Consider the following 24171-nt stretch of genomic DNA (forward strand, 5'->3'; position numbering starts at 1 on the left):
GCCGCTGTTGTGACTATAACATCTGATTATTTTGTTAGATAAAAGAACCATGATATGTATTTCCTATTCTGATGACTAGATCTCATGCTTAAATTACTGGAAGCAAAAGTTGCAGTTGCTTTAGCAAATGCCACTATACTTATTGAGAAACTTTGAACATCGAACCCAATTACTTTTTTTTCCCCCTGCATCTCTGTAAAAAATCATATGATGGAAATGGTTATTTCAGTTTCTGCCAAAATAGCAAAGGATTAATTATAACTTTTTAAAATTGTGTCAGAATATTTCAGTGAAATAAATTGTATCATCTATGCTTGATTTTGATAGGCAGTTTATCAAAACTCTTCGTAAAAGGTTATCCAATGGTTACAAAAGTTGACCGTTTAGATAACGATAGATACCAAAAGACATTTCAGCCTTTCAAGAAAAGGTATAAAATAGATAACAACTAAAATTTCAAGTGAGGAACATCCAGAGTAGGAAGGATGCATGTTTTAAGTATCTATTTTCCGCTTGTTTATGGGTGATGATGAAAAAATACCTCCATCTTTTAGGGCCAGCAGTGCTTGCACCTAGCCAAGCTTGGCTTTCAACAAATGTCATTTTCCTGTTGTTGATTAAGATTAGGCTATCACTCATCAGCATTAGTGGTCCTGTTTGAAATAATTTAGCAGATTAAATCCGGAAGTAGGAGAATAGTTCTTCCATTTGTAAAATACAGGAAATCCAGTTAATTTAATTCTTGCAATTAGAATCCCCATGTGAATCTCTAAAATGAAGTCACGGAATTGCAGAGACACAACTCTCGTTTGGTACTGGCTAGAAAGAAACAACTGCCATTTGTTACCAAGGTTTGGGGTTTTTTTTTTGGATTGGGGTCAAAGTGAGAGGGATTCATATCTTTTTATTGCAGCATATGAACTCATTTCTAGTTCTTATACAAATAGTCTTGAGTGCTTACTATAATCAAGTCAGAAATGCAAATTCAGAATTACAGCTGCTTAGTCTAATTTTAAACATATCTATTATCTCTGTAATCTACATTTCCAGTGCTTAGATGCTACGCAGAAATACTTCTAAGAAAAATAAATCGTCAGGAAGTCCATGAATGAAGGAGGATGAGGCTGTGTAGGGGTAGAATAGGAATAAATAGATTCTCGTTAGCTGGGAGCACTTTGCCCCAGCAAGAAGTCAGAGGCCTCAGCAGTATGCAAAACTGTTACTTGTACTTGGGTGGGCTGCCTATGCTTTCTGTGAAATCCAAGCTTTTTTCACTCAGCTGACAAAATGTTTTGGACTTTTGGACTTGCTAAATATTGTTTCTGGGTCGCATCTCATATCTAGCAAGAACAGGAACACTTAAAAAAAAAAAAGATAAAAACTGTTGCTGTGTTATGATTTAATTTTACTTGCATGGCTTAGGGAGGACTCAGTGCATGGCTAAGACAGCCAGCTTTCTGGATCCTTGGATGATTTAATCTGCTCTTGCACACTGAAGTGTCTTCAGGTGACTTGCATCCTTGAAAAAAGGGTGGGTTTTTTGTTGTTGGTTTTTCTTTTTTTATATAAACTCAAATTCAAGCCTGTTCATTGAGGCCTGAGCCCAGGGGGTATTGGTTCAGCGCAGGTCAGAGTAATGGAACCGCACAGGTGCTTTCTAGGTGCTAAAGAGCAGTCGGGACATGAGTCCTGAGCAGAATTGTCTTCTACTCATGCTCTGTTCGTGTGAAAACCAGCATCAAACCTTATATAAATGTTATCATTCCCCTGTGTGCTTTCCTCAGCTTCTGAATAACTGAAGTTCAGTTCCAGAGTATTTTCTGCAGCCTTACAAATACTTTTTGGCTTGCCTTGTTCGAATTCTGTATGTACTATGAACAGTATTTTTGTTTATAAATTCAGCCTAAGAACCAGAAGATGTATGGGCTATGTTCAATATTTACCTTCAGTTGGCAGGGTAAGAAATAGCGTTTTCTTATTAATTTTTATTATATTTAATATAATTTCCTTAATGTCATCAGAGAAACTATCACCTTGCTGCTTGCTGAGTCTTCTTGGAATGCCAGCCAGAGGTATTGTATGGTCCCAGGTGATCTCAAATGCTGCAGCATAACCTAATTTACGTGACAGAGTAATATGGAAGCATACATTTTGTGCAGACGCAGCCAAAAAGCCTTCAGAATTAATGTCTTGAAGTAGTTGAGAAAGCTGAGTGACTGTAGTAGCTATGGTGACTTCTTTTTTTTTTTTTTGCTTTTAAGTAGACACATCAGTGATTACTAGCTTTCATGTGAGCTTTAAGCTGGGCATCTGTTCAGCAAGCTACAAATTTGGTGGCAGCAAAAGAAAAAATCATAGATGTGTGGACAGATTCAACACACGAAAAGCAGCGTGGTTTGGATGCAAAAATAGCAGGCTTGCAAACAAAATTAGGTTGAGAGCTGTAATGGCACAGATGCTTTTTTGAGGCTCCGCATTCCATGTTCTCCTTGTTTGCTACTAGTTTTAGAACTGTTTTGGCTTGACAGGTGCTGAAGTCGTACCCTTTAGCTCAGACGCTGCGGGAGAGTGACTTTGGACTGACAGATCCTTCCAAACCTGGTTGCATCCTAAGGGTGGAGTCAGCTTAACTTTATTTTAATTGCTTTGTGGCTTTTGGGTTCATGAGAATGACGCTGAGATGCACTGACAACATGAGTGTGTTCAGGTCTCCTGTCAACTTAATGAGTTTATTTTTGCTGGGTGGCTGACAGTCAGCCAAAAGAAAGAAAAAAATTTACATAGCCGAAGAACAGCTTCTTGGCTGTTTTTCCATAAAAAGATCAGTCAGGAGGAAGGGGAAACACTGGAGATGACTATTTTTTTTAAAAATCAATTTTCCATATGATATAAAAATTGGGAACTCTTATTTTCACTTTGTTTGCACCATAAAGGTGTTGGAGGTGGTGTGAGGTCCATTCTGTTGCCATGATACCCAGAATGAAGATTTATTGTACCCTAAGGATGTTGCAGGACTTGTGATGGCTAAAGCCTTTCCTTATCAACCCGTGGGAGCTAATCCACAATAATTAAGTATTTATTGAAACGGATCGTGAGCGAGAGAGACTCTGTAATGATTAAGACATGGGTGGATCAGAGCAATTAGTATTTGGTTACGCAAAAGTAACACCTTCTAAGTAAGGACTGAAATCCATGCTCCCCAAACAAAGATGATGTTGAAGTTTAAACCCTTCAGGTGTGCTTGAAATTAGTGGTCTGAATTGGAAAGTTGGAAGGTGGACCTCCAAGATTTTGAGTGGTCTTGTCTGCTGAGCTCTTGGCCGCGCTGGTTTGGATGTTTCTCTTTCATTGCTGTTCTTCATTGAGAAGTTATTTTTTTCCATTGGGTTGAAACCAAGATCATGTAAGTGAGGAAAGAGTTTTGAAATAATTATTTGAAAACTGTATTTTTAATCATTTCCACCTAGCCTTAATTAGAAATGACTAAAAACTGCTTAGAATAGAAGTCATCTCTTGGTCATTTCAGCTAATGTTAGGAAATACAGGCAGAGCATAGCGGCTGTAGGAAAGGTGTGTTGCAGGAAGACATTCAACAGCTTCAACTGCTTAGAGCTCCTTTAAATAAGAGGACAGTATGTAAATATGTAATGCTGCGTCTTGAGTAGATGGACTTCCTTTCTCCAATAAAAAAAAAAAGAGGACCCTTATTGAGTCTTAGCTCTGATGTTCACATAACACTCCTTTTGTAGGAAATTAACTGCCCGAACCTGAAATATGTTTCTCCGGTCTCAAGAAACATGAGAAATACTTCACAGTGACCAAGTAGAAAGATTTATTTTACTGGGGGCCTCTTCCAGCATTGCAGATGGGTTTCTGGGTAACTTACCTGAGGGACTAGTTTGGGTATTCAGAATACACAAGATAAAATCCTTGATCCTTTAAAATTAATTACAGAATTTCCACTGATGTTGCAATGCTCTTATCCAGCACTTCTGGAGCTGGCTCCACCTTCAGCTGTGGACTGTGTCTGTGTCTTCCAAGTGTAGCAGGAGCCAGTCCTGTGTGGTATTACAATAATACGTAATAAGTTGCTTAAATGTCTGGAAAATTCAAATGCTTATCTATGTTACCTTATAGACTTGTTGTGAGTACTAATTTTATCCATTACATGCTCTAGAAGGCAGATAATTTATGTGAGCAGGATTTTTTTTTAACATTTCAACAGTTTAAAAAAAAAAGGTAACAACAAGTGTCCAGTATGTCAGCTCTTTGCATCTGATTTATCATCTCCTGCAACTATGCAATACACACCGCTCAAACCTTTATTTTAATGAGCTATTTTTCCTTCCTGTTTTGATCTAAAGATAGCTTTTCCTCTGAAGTGAGAAACTCGTTCTGTCATGTTGGGCCGGTTGAACAAAACATTATAGATGGACTCAGTTACCTAAACGTGAGCTCGTAGCACACCGTTGCGGGTACCTCACAGCGTTCAGCTTGCTCCTCAGTTCGGTCATGTGTCCTGGGTTACAGCTCATCTCAGTAACGAAAAAGACCCCAAATGTATCAGGGCATTGAGTTACTTGATGGTTTCATGTATTTCTCTGAAATGATGCTAATGTGGGTGGAAGAGTGCCATGGAAGGAACCGCAGTCCTTGGTTAGTCTTTAGTGTGGCAAGGTACATTCAGTAATTGTGAAATTTGGGAAGAGTACTGACATAGGGAGGAAATAGGTGGAAATAGGGGGAATTATGAATGCTGTTTTAGTGTGATGTGTATTATAGGTATCTCATGCAGAATATCCTGTATGAAGAACCTAAGTTCATTGTGGGCCTGTGTTTCTAAATACAGAGAGTACTATGGAAAATATTACAAGGTGAGATGCAAGTTATGTCAAGGATGGTGATCATAGTCAGTATGTTAGAAAGGTTTTATTATTTGATTCTCCAAGGAAATTTTGGTGTCTGAAGAGCTATTGGATTTTCATTTTTGGATCCAACTAAATGAAATAGATGAATTAGATGAAGGTTAGTAATCACTTTGATTTCTCATGTCGCACATTTAATCACCATTAAAGTGTTGATTTTTTAGCCATATTTCTGAAGGTCCTCTCATTTGAACATGCAAAACAAAACAAAAAGCCCAGCTCTTTTTAGAATCATAGAATCATCACAGAATCATAGAATCATTAAGGTTGGAAAAGACCTCTAGGACCATCAAGTCCAACCGCCAACCCAACACCCCCAGGCCTCCTAAACCATGTCCCCAGGTGCCACGTCTGCACGGTGTTTGAACCCCCCCAGGGACGGTGACTCCCCCACCTCTATGGGCAGCCTGTGCCAGGGCCTGACCGCTCTGGCAGGGAAGGCATTTTCCCTCATCTCCAACCTAAACCTCCCCTGACGCAGCCTGAGGCCGTTCCCTCTCGTCCTGTCCCTGGTGACTTGGGAGCAGAGACCGACCCCCCCCCCCCTCCAGCCCCTCTCAGGCAGCTGCAGAGAGCGAGAAGGGCTCCCCTCAGCCCCCTCTGCTCCAGGCTAAACAGTTAAAGGAAGTATTTGTTTATTTTTAACCCTAAACCTTAGTCCAAACTTCTGTCCAGAAAGTGTATGCCTGTATAGCTCTAAATAATTGAATGAAAATTATATGTTAGTATTATTTGTAAAGTTAAAAACATTTGAATATGTTAATATGGAGCTTTGCAGAATACTGTGGAAAAGAAAAACAGACCACGTTATTTTTTATTATAATAAATTATGTATGCTTCAGGTGATTTCCAGGTATCTTATCTGTTAAAGGAATGACTAGTTCCACTGCTGGACTATTTTATGCTAAGTTATGTTTTTAAGCCAATGGAAATATAGTTTTTAGGAGCTGTATTTCTGTGAAAACTGTTAGCAAATGCATATCATTGTAGTGAGGCCTCAGTAAAGTGTAATCTATTATTCCTTGTGTTTTATTTCAAGAAAACTGAATGTAAGGAGGTGGGTCTTTACTACACACTTGCTCAGATTTGCTGCAGTCCAATATTTGCTGTCCTATTGCTATTTTTGTTAACTGCTTTTTGCGGTGAAGCCTTGTGATTTAATTAACAGTTATTTTAAACCCCCAAAAGCCTGACAGAGGGCTAAATAGAAAATAAATCTGTTTTCCATGTAGGTAAGCACAGAAGTATATGATTAAAAATCTGGGTGGCCTCTTCCATGCTTCAGAAGTCTCCTGCTTGCCTTTATAAACCTTTGGGAAATGGGCCACGTTGTCTCCAATTTTGTAAATAATTAACATGCTCTGTGCAGTTATTTTTATCAAAAGTATATTTCTGGATTAATTTGCAGATAATAATAGTTGTAGTTCTTCAGAGGTTTTTCTTTTTTTATTGGCTAGACCTACATTTCTGGCGTAGGAGAGCAGGTTCTTATCCCATTAGCCACCTTCCTTTCGTGGGAAGCCATGCATTGAATGAGGGCGTTTTAACAATTTTCACAGACTTTGAACTTGGTTTATGTTGTGATAACCCTTGAAACCCAAACATGTATCTTATATGTTAACTCCACCTATAATTTCCACAAGTCATCTTACGAGAGCTTCTTTGTCACTCACAGCGTCAGAACACAGGGTCGTGTTTGTCCTTTGAATTAAGCAACCGTGATTAAATTACACATGCTTTCGTGATCCTTATTTTTGCTGCCTAAAGAATGGTGCGGTGACCTTCTGTTGACACGACAGAGAATGTGTGCTTTGTTAGCTGCATGCGAGATCTGTCCCTGAAGTTTAAACCAGAGGCACTTGTTCTAAAACACCAGCTTTGTGTTTTGGGCTTATCGCTATCACATCTGGACCTTCGCTACCTTAGGTGCCATGTGGTGGTACTTATTCTCCTTGTATTCATTGGATGTGATTTGCTTAATATAAGAAAACAAGCCCATACTACATTTATTATTAAATGAAGAGAAAAAAAAATGACTTTCTCTGGAATGATGACAATGCGCTCTTTATTACCACAAGCTGTGCATTTTATTTTCTTTTAGTTAGAAAGCAGTGATTTGTCTGAATTTTTGGAGTGGTTCTTAAGTGAATAATGATATAAGAGCCTTCTTACTTGAAGCTTCTTATAAATATAGTTATTTATATGAGGAAAAACTGTTCAAGCGCGGATTATTTATGCAGGGGAGAAAACTGGCTCTGGATTGATATAATTTTTCTTTCCCATCTTCTCTGGACTAATTTGTTTTCTTTGTGCAGTGAGTGCTCGATATGCTTGCAATTTTGCTTTAGATACTTAGGAGCTACTTGTACCATTTCCCTTGATAAAATGATTCGATTCAAACCTCACCTTCTGTTCCTCATGGCAAACTTTGTTCCCTCATGGCTTCGAAGAAGTGTTGTGGCCTTTCCCCTTTCATTTTTAGCACCTGGTTTTATCATACATTTAAAAAAGAGAACTGAGATTTTTCTTGGTCTATTGGCATGTTCTTAAGTTTTGTATATTTTATTTCCTCCACACCAATCGAGAGATGGAGAGAAGATTAACACTTTTGACCCCCTGCTTTTGATTTCACTTTTAATGCCAGTCCTCTCCTAAGATGGTCCAGTCTACGCCTGCAGCCTGGGCTCAGCCCACCGTGTGAACTGAGATGTGAATCCACTCTGTTCAGCCACCAGATTGTTTCAAAATTGGTAATGCTGCCTTTGGGAACGTGCAGTCATCGGTAAAAAGAGCAGCCAAGAAGCGTTCCTAAAGCATTGTTAATTATTGACGGTAAACATAAAGAGAAGATGTAGAGGATTTTATATCAATAAAGATCTCTTCTACCTAGAGCCAAGAATGACCTAATTTTTTAATTTTTTTATTTTAGATACACCAGCAGGATCTGTCTGTAAACAGTTTCTAAGCAACAGCTGCCTGTCCTCTAGAAAGAATGTCACTTTTTATCCATGACTCCTGGGTTTTATAGCCCTTCTGCCCAAACAGGCACCCTAGATTAGGGGGAGGTTGGATCATTCCTGTCAGCAATGATAGTTCTCCTTTTTTCTAGTAGCAACCGCCTACAGTTTGCTGAGGTGTGTTTGAAATTAAATCACTGTCTCCTTTATTGTTGGTTTCCCAACAGCTTTGCTGTCGCAGTCCAGCACTGTGAATTATTTCCGTGCAGTTTCATAAATATTCCGTAATGATCAAAGAACCAGTATTTCTACTTCCATTTAAATCCAAGAGGTGACAAACCAGAAAAAGCTAAATAATTTTATTTATTTATTTTTTTAAAATGATTGCATAGTTTGAAGTGGTTTTAAGGCAAAAAACTGAGTTTTCCCCACAGCACAGCAGGTCTGTTTCTTCATCAGCAGTTGTGTGGCATCTGTCTCAAAGACTGGGATAATTTAGAAGCAGAGGAAACGACCTTTGTGATTAGATTTTTGTTACCTGGGAACCTGCAGCCCAATGACCAGTTTTCTGAGACTTACCACCATTAAGCACTGTTGAATAATTTGCATCTAGAGGACAAGCAGTAACAACTACTCAAGAAAGAGAGCCAACCTTTTCCATGGTAATATAGTGGTAACGGGGAAAAAAGGGGAAGAGTGAGGGTAATCTCACCTGGACATTGTAAACTCTTGTGATCGATTTTAAACAGGTGTTAATCGAAAATAGTTAGCATTTTCTTTTAGCCAAAGATCCATATAAGGTGAAGTATAGAAAAACAATTTTTAGAGGGATTTTTGTTTGGTTTGGTTTATTGCTGGAATCTTTTAAAAGAATGTTAACCTGGGGGCTGTGCAGATCGAGTAATGGGCTTGGGCTATTAGAACTTAAAATAAATGTCAAGTTCTCTATTATGCAGCCAAGCTACCATGTTTTGCCTTAGCTGAGACTGCTTTTGAGGTGGGGAAGCACAGACCTTGTAGAAAACAGGGTTTGCATGAAAGGACATTGGAATGGAATAGGGTCATAAACTCATTTAGTAAGAGCTGGAATCTGTCTCCCAAGCTCCAAGTAGCTCTAGACTGAATTTTAACATATTAATTGCGTGTTCCTATTTGAGTTGTTTTTGCCAACTCTGTGAGTGGGCAGAAGTAAACTTGTAGTTTGTTGAAGATTTGGGAGGAGCAAGAGTAGCCTAGTCAGTGATCGCAGCATGGTAGGATGTACATAACTGGGTTGTTCATTTTACTTGTTTTTAATTTGCTGTCTCTGACCTGCTACTGTTAGAGTTAAACGGTATTTCAGTTTGAAAAATGGTCTTACTGCTTTTACTAACAGTGCCTGAAGAGAAGGCCTGTGGATGTTGGAATCTGTTAGATCTGAGTGGTAGTTATGCTTGATAATATAGGCTGTAGCCTATGGCCAGATTTAAGGGAATGGTAGTGTTTATTTTTTCCCCCGAAGAGGTAAAATCATAGGTCTTCGTCTGAGTATTTTTGAGAAAAAACAGCGATCTCTCTGTATGTTTTCTCTGTTATTGAGAGAAGCTGTCTTGTTTCTTACAACTGTCTTTATTTCCTTTGTTTGATTTGAAATCAGAGATTCAGAATGGGGAGATAAAAAGTAACTGAGGCGTTTTTCTGGCTTGCATTAAGGAATAAAAATGAGTAGAAGGAGCTCTGACTTAGGAAAGAGAGGTCAGATGCTACGATGTGGAACTAGGAAACACAACAAGAAAGGCAGTTTCAAATGCCCCTATTTTTGAAAAGAAAAAGTAAAACAAAAAGTTGACTAAGACGACATATGAAACATGAGCTTTTGAAGAACTTGCTATGAAAAGGGCAATACATCTAAGATTTGTGACACTCTTACATTTTAGGGGCTGCTAGGGTGGCTTCCTCTCAAATGACATAAAAATAGACTGTGATGAAAGACCGAGAGTAAATTCTGTTTTTCACTGTTTTCAGCATTCTCACCTTCTTCATTACATTTTGGCCAAGAGTAGTGTATTGTTATAAAATCCAGCCTAAAAGTAAGCTTTTGTGGCTTTGTTTATTTCTGTTCATTTCTTACGTAAATGAAATGGTGATCTCAGTCAATCACTACCAATAATTGGTTTATATTTCCCTCTAGATTTGGGCCAAACCTACTTGATAACTCCTCTTTCATGTAGTAATAATTCCTCATTGTTCTGTGAGATGGATAAATCCCGACGCGAGTATGTCTTTGTTACTAAATAGTCTACTGTATACCAAATATTCTTTTCTGTGCAAGTACAATTCTTCCGTCTTTTGCAAGCTCTTAGTTTATAAAAAAGCCTCCCTTTTCATAAGCAAACTCCTGTAGCTCTGTTTCCTGCCTATATTAACAAAAAGTTTGAAGGCTGAAGGGAGTGAACACGCAGTGAGTCATCTTCTGTTGAGAATAAAACCTGATACAGTTGTGAATGAAATCTGGCTTTGTGAAGTACAGCGTGTAGTTTGTTATTGTGTTTTGGGGGATTTGTTTTTGGTATATTTTTGCTTTTAACAGATGTGCAAGTTGGGAAAGTTTTAATTAGACTTGGGAAGTGCTGTCTTACACATTTGTAAATCTGCAAATATTGGGATGAATTGGGTTTAGTAGAACTTCAGTATGACTGGGAATGTCTGCCCAAGGTGTCTGAATAATTTTTGGAGATGCCTCCATTGACGCTATTTGAGTAACTTTGATTCCTAAACCTAAACATAAACACTAGGATGCCTCCAAAGTCTGAAAGTGAACTGAACGCCAAAAGCTTGATAAAGCTCCTTGACTATTAAGTGGCTTGTGTTAGAACAAGTATGGGATTTTAACAGAAATGTGAGTTGATCTGATGATATATATGAAATGCCAAGGTCTGCGTAAGTCCAAGATTGTCTTGTACAAAGATTTCTACAACTCAGAAAATATTAAACGTGGTGATTACAGGCAATGTTAATGCTAAAATCTGGTATCCTTTCTGTAATGGCATTTGAAAATGAAGAGGACATGTATAGGTTGGTTCATCCCTGCTTATTCCATCCTAGCTTGTAAGAGCTGTTTATGAAGAGTTCCTCAGTCTCAGGCTAGCAACTGGACAATAGTTTTTAATTGAGGACAGATGTATTATTGTTTCATAACTTCTCTCATTAATGTTCCCTTCATCTCTGAAACATCCTGCTGCAATTGGTTCCACAAATCTGAGGGAAGAAGTACTGCCTATTTGATACTTGGAAACCTGATGACTGAAGAATTTGAGATGCATTTAAGTTCTTGTACCATAGGAACTGTTGTGAGTGCTATTCATCTCCGTGCTGTCTGTCTTCACGTGATCTTAATCCTATTTCTTCTCTGTGATTTATATTGAAAACTGAAGATTGAAGCGTGTTTAGACTCACTTCATATGGAAAGCATTCAATGCTTCTGATCATGGAGACTTTATAGGTACATCTTCTAGTTCTACCAGACCTTTTTGGAGGTGGAAGGGCACAGGGCATTAAAACTGTAGAGGTGTAATAGATTTATAGAGTGACGTGAAAGTATTCCCATCTTTTCCTTTCCTGAGCAAAGCTGTGCAGAACTGCTGGTTTTTAGAGGGCTTCCAACTGTGACTCTAGGATCAGTTGCGAACTTCAAGCCAATCATTTTACCTGTAAGGTAGGGTGGCTTTTCCCTGTGTTTTCCTCGTGTTGTTCCCCATGTTTTGCAGTGGTGGAAAATGTGTTTTCATTTGCCACCTTTGCCCCTGGTCACTGAGCTTGATAAGATCTGCAGTGCTGTGTAGTGAGATTTATACTGGAGTATTCTGCTTTTAGTATTATTTTTTTTTAACATTAAGAAATAGGCACTTCATGCTTCACCTCCTTTTTTTCCAAGTGGTGGCAGGAATTCAGTCTGTGGACTAGTGATGTTATACAAGCTATATAGGGTAGAGGTGAGGTTGTGCTTTACCTTCCAGAAAGCTTGGAATCCAGTCATTTAAAGAAGTTAACTGTTTTAATAGGCAATATAGTTATATTGTTATGGACTGAAATTCTGTGATGACAGATGAAAAGCTCACCCACGACGAGGCAGAAGTTGTCTGAAGACATCTTTACTGACCTGTAGGCAGGGGTCACAGAAGAGGAAGACTCTTGGTTTTGAATAAGCTTAAGACTAAACCTATTACTGTTGACGACATCTGAAACAGTGATCGTACATATTTTAGTTCAAAGCCTTGTAGGAAGTGGGGAAAAAACCCCAAACTTACTGTGGTAGTGTTTAATCTCCAAAAAGAACTACATGTACAGGGAGACATGCTGAAAAGGAAATTAAAAAGAACAGTAAAACTTATTAATTTCTTGTGGGCTTTTGTTCTTAAGAAATTTCAAGGCAGTGAGGAAAATAAATAATATTCATTGAAATAGAAAATTAAGAAAAGACAATGAGGAATCAGGATGGTAGGGAAAGCTATTTTTGGATAAATAAGTATTTTTTTAAAAATGTGTCATAATGTGCAAGAGTGTTCAATGCCCAAAATGTAAGGGACGCCAAAAATAAATCTGCAAGAATGTTCAAGATATGAAAACCAATTATGGATCTCTTTCAAATACTTTGGAAGCAAGAAGTGTTCCAGCGAGTTGGCAGCCAGTAGACAAGCGAGGTAGAGAAGGTGAAGTCGAAGAGCACGAGGCCCGGCGGAAAAGCCGGGGAGATTCTGTGCGTCCTCGTTAGCTGTGAAACAGCTTATGAAGGATTTTCACGGAGGAGCTTACAGGAAAGGTGTCTGAGGCCAAAGTGTTAATTAAAGGTGTTTTAGAGAAAATGCAATGAATAGTATCAGGTCACTAAAATGGAGGTTTTTTTAGATCACCATGTATTCATTTTTTTAATGACTGGTCTCACTTGCTCCTCTCTGTGTCTAAGATACGATGACTGGCTTAAGTGCTGGGTTTTCTACCACAGTAAGCGACGGTTAGTTTAATCTTCTATAATTTCTGGATTGACATTGTCTAATTTTTTGCCAATTTTTATTAATGCTTAATGTATTATTTTGTTTGAAAAGGTATATAGGGGGACAGTTTCACCTTGGATGGGTTGTTTTTTTTTAAAACCACTTCACTTTCCATTATAATCCTATATGAAAACTATTTGTATTCCATTGAGGTGCCTCTAGTAGTTTATTTACCTGATGACCTGAAAAGTTTCATTGCCATCTTTGAGTTTATCTGGGTTCCTTTGTTCTCTTAATCTTCACAGAGATTATTTTTTTCAGACACACTGATCAAAGAATCACTATCAAGATGGAAACTGTTTTTGAAAAGAAAAGTTATTCTGTGGAAAAATTAATCTGACATTAGCTAAACTGCTTTTTTTCTGAAGAACTGGCACTTCATTGTCACCTGTTCCCTTCTTGCATTTCCTTTAGCCTGCAAATACTAGTCATTTGTTAATTAATCCTCTCATAATTTGCAGATTTTTATGTATTTATGCAAGAAGTTACTTCATGTTTTAATGTTGGTAAAAAAGAAAATGCATTTTCTTTCTTTCTCCTCAATTTAGGGGATTTTCGGTTCCAGTAAGAGTAATCTTGTAGTCCGACTGGAAAGGTGTTTTGACGACTGAAAAAGAAACAGGTTAGATATGTTGGTTTCCTCTGTGGTCAGGGCACATCGTGATGGCAGTCTCTTGGACAGCTTGCAAACAATTCAAAATATGTCCCTGAAGTTACTGTATCTTTTTGTCCTGGATTTGAAGGCATGGAGAACACTTATTGCTGTTAAATATCTATATATCTATAGATATTGTTTTTTTTCTGAGCTGATATTATTTCATTCTGTATTGCTTCTCAAGATTCTTATCAGATCCATTAGTGGTGAAATCAGTTTCCTTCTGAGAATAGCACCAGTGCATCAATGAAAAAATGCTTTTAATTCTTTAAATCCTCATACAGAACCTCATGTAATAAAGTTTAAATATTTATGTTTGAAATTCCAATTTTTGAGATTTTTTTTTTTTCATTTTCATATTAATTTTTAAATGGCTACTTACAAAACCTGGTAGTGCAGAACCAAAAACATCTCAGATTTAAGGAATCTGACCGTATGGATATGGCTGTTGCTTTTCCAGATGAATGGATTTTGACGTTTCTCAGTTAGATATCTGACAACGTATCTCTCTCACTGGAGCTGTACAGTCTGTATCCATGTGTGCTTATATATGTCTGCTGGTTCAGAGAGTACAGTTGTGGAGTGATGGGCATTTTAAGGATCAAGCACTCTTCTTCAGACCTTGTTTAAGAGAGAGAGAAAGATCCCACATTTAAATGCTACTTGTTTTCTGGCATATGGATTTTTCTGAATTTTCAAGGTCAGCCAGGTTTTTTTTTCACCTCTGAGGAGTTAGGACAAAACCAAGTAAGTTGCGTTACTTTTGTATATTTGTCTGATATCCCTTTGCTCTGTCCTTCTCCAGAGCAGAGATTTATATCCGGAAAGCAAAGTATACTCTCATTACCATTTCGCAGTGCGCTTGCACAAGGCGAGCGCTGTCCTGCTTCTGGTTACAAATGGATGCAATCACAGCACTTTCTAATCCATGATGATTGCAGATTGCTTTGAAGTCAATGGGTGTCCCGAGCATCCTCTTATAGGCTCAGCAGAGGGGATGTTTGAACAGCTTTCTAAGTGTAGCAGGCTTCCCACCAGCTCCTGCAAAGTTGCTGTACTTTTCTCATCTGTTTAAAATTCATGTGCTCCTGGCTTCTTAAGGCTGCTTTTTCTTTTCTCTCTTTGTGTTCGCGATTCTTTCGCCTTCAGTCAACAATAGGAAATCCTGTGCAAATTGGAAAGCTTGTAGTACCCATACGTCAGTTGGCCGTCACTGTGCTACCGTGTTTCTCCAAGTCAGCTGTTTTCAGAGGAGAAGAAAATTGTTCATTACAAATATATTTAATAAAATCGCACCCCTCATTGAGTTTTTGGTGGTTTGCCTGGGGGTGTGAATAAAAACATGATCAACTTAAACGTGGCATCACTTCTTTCACCATTGCTGTAAAAAGCATATTAAGCTTTTCATTACAGTTTTTCCATTATCAGAGTTTTATATCACCTATCAATTTATGTATTATAAGAACATTGTATGGAAGGTCCACGTTGAACTAATCAAATTTTATTTGCAGAAACTACCTTCCCACCTGTTCAGGAAGACATGCAGTTTGCAAAAATTGTACTAAAGAAAAATCCAGACCCTTTTGTTCAGAGAGAAGGAAATGTCAGATTAGGGTTCTCTGTATGAGGAGAAAAAATTAGTTTAGCTTATGGACTAAAAAGTGTTTTTTCAGTAATTATTTTTCTTCTAATTCTATCCATATGCTCGAAGTCCAGTATATACTGATATACATATATTTCTTGATTTTTGTTTTTTTTTAAAGTTCAGTCTAAGTTAAATAATAACATCTGTTTAGTAACCCCTGAAAGATTATTTTTCTCTATTTTTCATTATTGTCCATTTACTTATATTACATCCTGTATCCATGTCCATATAGCAAGAACTTGATCCATAATGCATAACATTGTGCTGGTGCTTCCAGATTTCATTCCTGTTTTAAAAAATGAGGGGGAGGGGAGACCCTAGAGAACTTCACCTTGTAGTTGTCGTGCACATGTGGGCAGTGATGGTTTTTATGATTCTTTGAGAGGAAGGAGAGGCTGGTTTTCGTATATTTTACTGCCTTTGATTTTGAGTCTTGGACAAAGATCCCATTCTGTTTGTGCTAAGTGCTGTGGAAGTACCTGGCAAAACCAGACGTGGTCTCTCTGTTGAAAATGGAAGACAACAGCTGGATTTAGACAGATGGAGTGCAAACACAGACTGAGTTAGAATTCATCAGCAAGGTAAGGCTTGGTGACAACAGCCCATCCCAAGCCAACTGCCATTGAGTTTCTTTACATGGTGCAGCCAAGAAAAGTACCAGGAGGAGGTTGGAAGAAAGCAATGAGACCGAGCTCTGGAAGAGTTCCCTTGCAGGTGTAAAGCGGAGCTTTTGCGAAGGTTCAAAGTTACCTGTTTAACAATTTAGTCAGCTGTTTTATGGAATGATCATAGCTGAAGTCAACTTCCTGTTGCAAGTGGCTTATTTTGAGTAATTCTTTAGCTCCAGGGCTAACTTAAGCAGCTGCGCTTGATGATTCCTGTTCTGTGCAACCTCCTGAGCTATGCTGTATTATCTGTGCACAGCTGATCTGTGCTAAATTAACTTTCTTTTTTAAAAAAAAATGTTTATTAAACCTGGATTTTTTTTCTTGGTTTCATCTGGTTCGTTACGTACCTGCACAAGTACTTGTATGAACAGAACTCAGCAGAGCGTGGGGATAGGCAGAAGTGGGTGGATGCTGCGGAAACCATCGCTGCTGCAGAAGGAAAGGCTCGTTAAACTACACCCCATTAGGTGACTGCGGCAAAGTTTCTGAAAAGCTTTAAAAGTGAAGGTGAGCAATATGATGCAGAAAGGTGATTTAGTTAGTGGAAGAAGTTTGAGAAAGCCCGGACTTTACAAAAACCCAAAGTATCTTTGTAATAGTTTCCTGAGTGCATATGATGGAATAAGATTGCCGTTAACAGGAAGCACAGAAAGCGAGATGCAGGATGATAATACCAAGAAGAAGAGAGGAGGAAGCTGAGCTTCAGGTGTATGGATGAATCAGCATATCATAAGAGTATATCTGGAAGATTTAGGTGTAGCTTGGGTTGGACTACATAAAAGGAAATCAAAAAATAATACCTATATAACAGGGCAGAGAGGTAGTAAATTCATTTTGTGGCTGTGGATATGATTATCCAGGCGCAAGGAACAGAAGCCACGTGACTTCCTTCTATACCTCTGCAGTTTCTTGGTAACTGCTCTAAAATCTGACTCTCAGGACTAAATGCAGTATGGCAGTTTTGTTGCTTTCTATATGACCTTTAAAACCCTTTAGTCATTACTTTTCACACTATTCCCACTCCTTTCAGAAGGAGCCAGTTTTTTTCTGTTCTGCTTTATCCTTTTGCATTTTTGTTACTTTGCAACAGTTTTCCTGAACGATCCCAGTTTACCAAATAACTCGGATTTTGTGGCTGAACTGTTTTCATTGTTGTCTGTTTATCTTTGCAGTGTTTGCAGTTTTTACCGCTTTACCTGTTTTTTTTTTTTTTATTATTTTATTTTATTCTTTTTTCTGTAACAAACATAAGGTGCTCGGGAAAATATTTGATTTCAAGTAATGCATTGCCAGCCTGAAAAATTTTCTTCTACCTGAGAAGTCACACCAACATCTAAACTGATTCTCTTGAGGCAGGTAGATAAATTGATTATGGCAGGAAGACATTTGTGCTGGGAAAGACTTATAGCAGGTAGTTAAAGCCTTTGATTGGATCAGTGCTCATTAGCCATGGTAAAAGGAAGGTACAGCAGTAAAGCATCCTTTCGAGGGGTTATTTATATTGGTCACCTGAATGTTGATGTAAGCCTTTGCCAGTTGCTCCGCATTAAACTTTGGTGTGCAGATATTCTTAAATGACACTTCTGGACTTTGTAGCAGTGAAGATATTTGTATTGATTTTTAAAAATTTATTTTATTTTTCAGGGGGTAGGGGTTTATGAGGGGCCAAATATTGGATTAATGTAGAGGATACATTGCAACAAGTGAAAATTTCATTACTTAATACTTTTTTACTTTACCTGCAAGGCTAAGCATGCTTTTTGCATAGATTAAGGGCTGAGATCAGAATTAAGTCAGAATTTGAGTGGAGATATGTGTATACAGTAACTGGTAATTTCAATAATTTACATCGTTGTTGTTTATTGCTGCATTCGTAGTATTAGTAGAATTGTAAGGAAAAGTATGAATACATCATCAGATATATTAATTTTTGTCCTCATACATGATTTTGAAGGAATTTTAAATTAAATTATACTTGTAAGTTGGCACAGAGATCATCAGGTAGAACATATTCAAATAATATTTGATATTAAACCCCCCCATACCTGCCCCCCATATTTGGGATGCTCTGGGTATAATTCTGTGAAAGATTTCCTGCAGAATGTGCTTGTCTGATATTCTCAGAGACTGAAGGAACTTAAAACCACTGCAGAAATTTTAAAAAGTTAATAGAATTTAAATGTTGGCTTAAATGGGGCTGAAAATGCCTCTGTAGTAAAAATCTGCCTTTTAAAAAAAATAATTGGATTTTAGAATCATTGTATGAATTAGCAAGCTTAAGAGCGTTAATTTTCCATTTACAAGGTAATACAAATATAGTCAAGCTCTTCCATGGTGAAATTGTGGTATTAAAAATTATCCTCAAGTACTTTTAAAGCCAGCATAGCGTGCTCGTGATTTACAAAAAATAAGCAAACAACCAAAAACTCCTGGTTTGCCTAAATGCTGAATTTCCCGTCTGTACAGTAAACTTCTTTATGTGGCATGAAGTCTTAAGTGATTAAGAAATCTTGTCTGGGACCTGCAAAGGCAAAGCCAGAATGAAAAGGCAGTTGCTCTTATAGACAGAGAGGGATTTCTTGGTTTCCTTCATGGCAAAGCCGAACTGTGGGATTGGCAAAGAAAAATCCTGGGCCTATTATTAGATTAAAAAAAAAATAAATTGTATCTGATTATATTTAATTTTAAATACAATTTTTAAACAAAGTCTCCCCCCCCTTCTGGTTATAATATAGCCCTCTAAGCATTTAGAATAACAGCACCTTTGGCACTGTTGTGGCAATCTTGCCAATGGTACGAAGTCGCGGGCCTCACAGTTGAAGAAACAGTGTTGCTGTAAAAAGCGAACCGCGGTTTGTGCTGGCTGGTAGGTTTTATGAGCGGTCTTTAGCAGGAAAGCGATGTGCCCAGTTTCTAACTGTAGCCAGGTATTCAAACCGGCAAGTTCATTAGATCAGTTCCAGTTCAGTCGGACCTGAGATTTCCTCACATCTCTTCCTCCACCGGTTTAGTTTTGACTCGGGTTAGTAACAGTTTGTCAATTTGCGTACTCCAGAATGTATAAAATAAACAATTGGAAGCTGCAAGGTGCAGCTCCACCTGGGCAGAGCGTAGTCCCTATATTCTGCTGCTGTAATTCGGGCAGCGTTTGTAGTTGCTGTGCAGGTGTCCATGGTGTGTGCGGTGGGAGCAGCTCAGGACGTGCGGCCGTTTGTGCTGCCTTGAGAATGTTTGGGTTGCACCTGGGAAGCAGAAGCAGGAGCTGAAGAAAAGGCTTTTGTTTTCCCTTTTCAGTAAGCCCACATCAGAGACATAAAAGAAACTCACATGTGTTTCTCCTCAATGAGGAGCAACTCATGGGTGAGAGTCTGGTTGAGTGGGTTGTGAGCACTGTCAGGGCACCCGCAGCAGGAGCCATGTGCTTCTCTAGCATGCAAGAGCAAGAAGTCAAGATGAGCCCGCAGTAAACCTCTTCCCACTAGCATCCGCAAAATGGTATAACACCTTTTTTTGAGCATCTCTTACACAGGTGCAGAAAACTGGGATGTTCAAGTAGCCCAGCATCACAGTACATAAAGAAATGTTGGTGGGTCATAGAATCACAGAATGCCCTGAGCTGGGAGGGACCCACAAGGACCATCGAGCCCAACTCCTGTCCCTGCACAGGACACCCCAAATTCACACCGTGGCTCTGAGGGCCTTGGCCAAGTGCTTCTGGAATATCGCCAGGCTGGTGCCGTGATGCCTCCCTGGGGAGCCTGTTCCAGGGCTCCACCACCCTCTGGGGGAAGGACCTTCTCCTAATGCCCAGCCTAACCCTCCCCTGGCACATCTCCCCGCCATTCCCTCGGGCCCTGGCGTTGGTCACCAGAGAGCAGAGACCAGCCCTGCCCCTCCTCCTGCCCTTGGGAGGGAGCTGCAGAGCGCCATGAGGCTGCCCTCGGCCTCCTCTGCTCCAGCTGAACAAACCCAGGGACTCCAGCCGCTCCTCGTACCGTTTCCCCTCTAAACCCTTCCCCAACTCCGTGGCCTCCTCGGGACACTCTCCAGTAGCTTTATACCCTCAATGTCCTGCGGCGCCCAACGCTGCCCACAGCACTCAGGGTGAGGCCGCCCCAGCGCGGGGCAGAGCGGGACAATCCCCCCCTCGCCCGGCTGCGATGCAGGGCTCGGTGCCCCCCAGGGCACGGCTGGCCCTTGGGGCTGCCAGGGCACGCTGGGGGCTCGTGTTCAGCCTGCCGTTGGCCAGGGCCCCCAGGTCCCTCTGGGTCGTATGGTGGAAGAGCTGGGATGGGGTGAAATGTGGAAAGAGAAGAGAACACAAGGGAGCTCCTGCACCGTGGTGTTGCTCTGGCAGCACTGCCGTGGGAAACACGCGACGCTGAGCTGGTTCTTGCTGAGATGTCAGTGTGTAGTAAATGTTGAACTAGCAACTGGAAGGAAAAATATATTTCAGTCAGAGCTCTATTTAGATTTCTAAGCAGCACATTAAGGTAGTTCTGCTTCAAGAAAAAGAAATGGTTTCTTTTTTTTTTTTTTTTCATTCGGATTAAGTTTTGGGCTATAGAAATTTTGTTAACTTTTAGGTTTTTTAGTTGTGTTAAATTTAGTTATTTTACTGTGGTTATGAAGCGATGGCTTTGGAAAATGTAGATCAGAAAACTGTCAGTGATGTCACAAACTGTTTTTTCTAAGGAAGTGGACAAAAACATGCATATTTAAAAAAAGTGATGTTACCATTTCCTGGCTAAAACATAAAAAAAAAATATATAAAATTATGTATTTTCATGAGGCAGCTTTTCTAAGTAATGTTAAAATTATTTTATTCCTCTTAATTTGCTCTTTTTCTGTGTATAATTATTATCATTCCATTGCCAGCATTATTTCATTTCTGTAATTATCAGTATTAAAATGAAAAGCCTTGGTTTTCTGTCAGGCATTTTAATCAATTTTAATCAATTTCTCCTCTGACAGCTTGCTTTCTTCATCTGGTCTGTTTATTGGCAGTTCTGTAGAACATGGAGTTTATAGATGCATAGTGATTTTCATATATTAAGGAAAAATTAGTCATCGCTCTTTCAGTTCTGATTGTTCCTGTATTCTAGAGTTTCAGAAATGGAAATTTTGGGATTGAATTTAGTTCTAATAATGTGACTTCTTGACCTCGGAAGTTGCTGTAGAAATATTAAAAAAGGTAAAACAAATTTAAAACAAAATCCATTGACTTGGGTCTTCCAAAGGCCAAACTGCAAAGTGAAAGAATAGCTCGTATGAATCTATTTTGGTCTTTACGCTGGTCAGGCAGCACCAGCGGCGTTACCGTCTTTTGTACGGAGTTACACCTTTTGAGGTCAGAGAGGATCGGGGAAGAGCAGGCGGTTAGGCTGTAACCCTCTCGCCGCGCCATCCTCTCTGGGCACGTTGGGCAGAATCTCCCTGGCTGACGTTACTCTTTGGTACGGGTTTAGGTGCCCTGGAGTGCAACTTGGCACTGCGGAAGAACGTGCTCCGGAAGTATTTGGGGAAATCACATGTACCTTTTGCTTAGTAAAAGATGCCAAGTTTACCATCCTTATTCCAGAAAGTGAAAGAATTTAAATAGGCTGAGTTGGTAGGAGAATCTTTCTTTGAAGGAAAGTTAGAGGTTACATTTGTACCTCATGTGGAGCTCAGTTTTCAGATCCGAGAATATTATTTACGCCCTAACTGAATCTACTGGCAGAAAATTCTGCCCAAAGGACATCTTCCGCACCCCCAGCATTTTGGGATGTATGGATTTTTCTGCTTCAGCCTTTAGAGTTAAGTTTGACTGATTGATTGATAGGTGTCTCTCTCCTTCCCCCAGGTCCTGCTTTAGGAATTCACTGAATAATTCCTGTTAAATATCTGTCTCCTTCTTACGCTCTCAAACAACGATGCAAACCAACCACAATCAACCCGAGGCAGAGAGCTAATGCCATTCTAAGTGGCCAAACTGAAATTTATAAGGACCTGAAGGTCAAGGCCAGGAGTGAGAGATATTTTATTCCACCTTTGCTTTGGAGGTACTATACATGAGAAAGGTGCTTAACAGCTTAGTTTGGATTTATTGCTCATCTTTTTCTCAAATATGTTTTCCAAGAAGTTCTGTTAAACTTATTTAAATCCAGAATGGCTTAAAATGACTGCTTTAAAATGGTATTTACACTGTTGTAAAACATCCTATGAATATTTTCAACGTCTATAAAGGTTGAAAGTAGCCTGAAACACTACTCTGGACTGTAGAATAATGTTTGGAAATAGCAGATATAAATCCTGAACACAATTCTTCTACTTGAAAATCTCAAAGTGTCATTTAGTAGAGATATTCTTAGGTGGATAGTTAATAATAAAGAAGTCTTAGCCTAACTGAAAATCGTTATAGCATCATCATATATCACTATATATATTTCTCTCTCTACATATATTTCTATATAGAGTGTATAAAGTGGACAAAGCTTTTTAATCTCACTGTATTTTGATTAGTAGTATTCTTACAACTATGGAAGAGTTCTTCCATATATGATATGGAATGAAATGGCATTCGGCATGTTTGTGTGAAAGGGTGAGTATGTAACGTATAGATATCTACGTGCTTTGGTTTTTAAGTATTAGATAGTTTAAAAGGGCACAAGAAAATGGAACAAGCGAATCTGCGTAATGTAAGCAGACGCCGCTGGCAGACACAATTAAATTTGAAAGGAGATCATCTCTTTTCTGGTATTTTACTGCTGACGTTTTAGGCAGTAGAGCTATGTCTTAAACACTTCTTGCTCTGTTTTGCTGTGGGGTAATGTATGATCTGCAAGTCCCAAAATCTGAGCAATTAGAGGGGGAAAAGACCTGTCAAGTTTGTGCAGATTATTTTCTTGACAATGCAGTATTTTTTTCCTTTAAACAGCGTTTTCAAGCGTGTGTGCCTGTCCTCATCACAAACGCTCTTTCCAAGCCCTTTCCACAGCCTCAAAATACACTTCACCATTGGAAAGACATCCTATATCTCCAGTTCTGTGCTTTCCTTGTCTGTCTGCTCATTCACATTAAAGAACTGTCATTGAAGAAAAAGATAATTTGAAGTTTGTTCTGTTTTTATCCTCATCAGTTACTTTTCTGAGAGGCAAATCATTCTTGATCGGTGACCTTTAAAACTAGTTGATTTACATTTAAGTGCAATCCGTCATTTACATTCCTGAGAAAAATAAAGCCGGGAAGCTCGACAATATTAATATTTAAACATTCGGTTTTGTCTATCACTGTAAAAACAATTTATTCTAAACATCATAGTGATGGAAAATACTACCATAAAAATTGAAATCCGATTTTAATGAGGCTTTTTCATGCAGAAGACAAACTTGACAAACTGACGCAACGTAGTTATCTTCTAAATATCCATTGTGGTCTTTCACGTTGGCTGTCTGCTTCTGAGCTTTGTATATGCCTTTTGCTTAATTTTAAAATTTTTAATAACTTGGAGTGCTGGGTAATGTTATTTAATAGATCTATCTTTCTGGTGAACTTTGGAATCGAATTTTTAATTAAAATGCAGAAAATCGGCCTTTAAATGGTTCTTATTTTAATAAAAAATTTTTACAGGATGAATATTTTTCTTACCTTTTAAATTAGTGTAACAAATATTATCTGTAGTAATGAACTATTTTTTTTTTTATGTGTGTATGTTCATTATATCCTGTAAGTGTTAGAAATGGTGGATTTCTGGTAGATTTCAGATTATTATACTGGTTTCACACCCCCACCCCCACCCCTTTTCTGCAAATGCTCAGATGAATAGAAGAAACAAAGCTTTCCTGCATTTTCAAAGACCAGTTAGTGCCTGAACTTTGAATGAAAAAGATGTGGAAGTAGATCAAGCAGATAGACTGAAACAAACCTGTTTTCTCACTGCATCTCCTGAAAAGGTTGGCCTCGCAAGCAGAATTTTCTTGAGCCTCTTAGGCAGGGAATTCCTCCACTTTTAGAATTTGGCTTTCATTAGGGTGCATGTAGTGAACATGTCCTATTCAGATACTAATTCGTTTACATTCCTTCACTCCTTTCTGATGACTTTTTTTTTTTTCTGGTGATAGTTTTCTTTAAATACTTCACCAGTTGGATGATGCTGGTTTGTGCAGTGGTTGGATGTTACGTATGAAGTATCGTCTAAAGTAGAAACATAAACTCAGCTGTGATTCAGAGCTCTAAAAAGTGGAGCTGGAAATCGAGTTCTGACCTTGATAACTCCAGCAGAGAGCATAGGGCAGGCCTGCGCTCTACCT

General features: G+C 38.8%; 1 protein-coding gene across 3 annotated transcripts in view; it reads left to right on the top strand.

Moving 5' to 3' along the window:
- Window positions 1–24171, top strand: part of CTNNA2 (catenin alpha 2) — a 522290-nt gene that overhangs the window by 7159 nt on the left and 490960 nt on the right. The gene's annotated exons all lie outside the window — the stretch shown is intronic.

The sequence above is a fragment of the Phalacrocorax carbo genome, chromosome 4 (genome assembly GCF_963921805.1).
Source record: "Phalacrocorax carbo chromosome 4, bPhaCar2.1, whole genome shotgun sequence".
Taxonomy (NCBI): domain Eukaryota; kingdom Metazoa; phylum Chordata; class Aves; order Suliformes; family Phalacrocoracidae; genus Phalacrocorax; species Phalacrocorax carbo.